This window comes from Babylonia areolata, chromosome 6 (genome assembly GCF_041734735.1).
Source record: "Babylonia areolata isolate BAREFJ2019XMU chromosome 6, ASM4173473v1, whole genome shotgun sequence".
Lineage (NCBI taxonomy): Eukaryota > Metazoa > Mollusca > Gastropoda > Neogastropoda > Buccinidae > Babylonia > Babylonia areolata.
The window spans coordinates 34,468,410-34,470,909 of record NC_134881.1 but is presented as its reverse complement, the minus strand read 5'-3'; the positions used below and the strand labels follow the sequence as shown (position 1 = coordinate 34,470,909).

At 45.4% G+C, this 2,500-nt stretch overlaps 1 protein-coding gene across 1 annotated transcript in view; it reads left to right on the top strand.

Moving 5' to 3' along the window:
• LOC143283501 (uncharacterized) overlaps positions 1 to 2,500 on the top strand; it is a 61,098-nt gene that overhangs the window by 21,377 nt on the left and 37,221 nt on the right. The gene's annotated exons all lie outside the window — the stretch shown is intronic.

Genomic DNA, 2,500 nt, shown 5'->3' with positions numbered 1-2,500 from the left:
CAGCACAGCACAGCACAGCACAACACAACACAGAACAGAACAGCACGGCACAACACTGCACACACACACACACACACACACACACACACACACACACACACACACACACACACACTGCACAACACAGCACAGCACAGTACGGCACTGCACAGCCCAGTACAGTACAACACAGCACAGCACAGTACAACACAAAACAGCACCGCATCGCACAGAAAAGCACAGCACAGCACAGAAAAGCACAGCACAGAAAAGCACAGCATAGCACAGAAAAGCACAGCACAGCACAGAAAAGCACAGCACAGCACAGAAAAGCACAGCATAGCACAGAAAAGCACAGCACAGAAAAGCACAGCATAGCACAGAAAAGCACAGCATAGCACAGAAAAGCACAGCACAGCACAGAAAAGCACAGCATAGCACAGAAAAGCACAGCACAGAAAAGCACAGCATAGCACAAAAAAGCACCGCATCGCACAGAAAAGCACAGCACAGCACAGAAAAGCACAGCACAGAAATGCACAGCATAACAATAAAGCACAGCACAGCACAACACAGAAAAGCACAGCACAGAAATGCACAGCATAACAATAAAGCACAGCACAGCACAACACAGAAAATAACAACATAGCACATGACAGAAAAGCACAGACAAGCACAGCATAGCACAGAAAGTACAGCATAGAAAAGCACAACATAGCACAGCACAGAAAAGCACAGCATTGCACAGAAAAGTACAGCATAGAAAAGCACAGCATAACACAGCACAGAAAAGCACAGCATAGCACAGAAAAGCACAGCATAGCACAGCACAGAAAAGCACAGCATAGCATAGACAAGCACAACACAGCACAGAAAAGCACGGCTCAGCACAACCCAACACAGCACAGCACACCACAAGACAGCAAGGGAAAGCACTTTACAGCACATCACAGCATAGCACAACAGTTACTGTCGTCGTTGTTGTTGATGATGGTGATTCTTTTTTTTTCTTTTCTTCTTCTTCTTTTTTTTTAAATGACACTGAACGCAAGCCTTCAGTGTTCTTGCTGTTGGCGTTAACTTATTTGCTGTTTATTTTGTCTTATAATTCTTATTTCATTTTTTATTAATAATTATGTCAATGCAACCCCAGAAAACGGAGTATGGCTGCTTACATGGCGGGGTAAAAGCGATCATACACGTAAAAGCCCACTCGTGTACATACGAGTGAACGTGGGAGTTGCAGCCCACGAACGAAGAAGAAGAAGTAGTAGTAGTAGCAGTAGTAGTAGTAGTAGTAGTAGCTGGGATAGACTTTCGAGGTCTTATTAGCGCGTAGGGATAATGCAGAAAGGTCAGATGTCTGCTGACCCCCTCCCCCCACGCCCCCGCACCCGCTCACTTTTTTTTTTTTTTTTTTTTTTTTTTAAACAGATGTGCTATTGTGTATACGGATCAGTTTGCACGCTCTGACCTCCTTTGAACTGAAACTTGTGCTGTTGATACTGTATTGTATTGTATAACTGTTTTTGTCACAACAGATTGCTCTCCCCAGAGAGAGCGCGTCGCTACACTGAGAGCGCCACCCCCATCCCCCACCAGCCCCCCCCCCTTCCCCCCTTCCCCCCCCCCTTTTTTTTTCTCTCTGCCTGCAGATTTTTATGTTTTCCTATCGAACTGGATATTTCCACACAATTTTGCCAGGGACAACCCTTTTGTTGCAGTGGGTACTTTTACGTGCTGCACACGGGACCTCGGTTTAAAATCTCATCCGAATGAGTAGCGTCCAGACCATACTATTACTATGATTGGTCTGTTACATTTCAATCTAAAGTATGGTCGTATATGTGTTAAATATTTTTAGGTTAACTCACTTAGTACGGCCAGTTCTCTCTTCTCCTCTACACAGACCCCTCGGATGTCCAGTGGGTGTCTCAATGACCCAACCTTTAGCTTCCGTCGTCAGAATTGTGGTATTCTTTGTCATCACTCACCTCTTCAGTATAAGAGCCTTCCGCTTGCAATATTTTGATGATGGTAATTGGGCTGAAACGCTGTTAACGTCGTCTCTTTCGCCGTTCGTATAGAGAGAGTTAACAACCTACAATCTATCCGGTTTCTTAGACTCCATCCTGCGACCCTGATATATTTGATTTTGATTTATCGAGATCATAGTGGTGCAGCACAGATCAGCACAGCACAGCACAACACAGCACAGATGGGCACAGTGCAACACGGCACACACACACACACACACACACACACACACACACACACACACACACACACACACACACACACACACACACACACACACACACACACACACACATACACACACTCTGCACAACACAACACAGTACAGCACAGCACAGCATAGCACAACAGTGCATACACACACACACACACACACACACACACACACACACACACACACACACACACACACACACACACCGCACAGCACAGCACAGCACATTACAACACAGCGCAGCACAAGAGAACTTTTTTTTTTTTGATA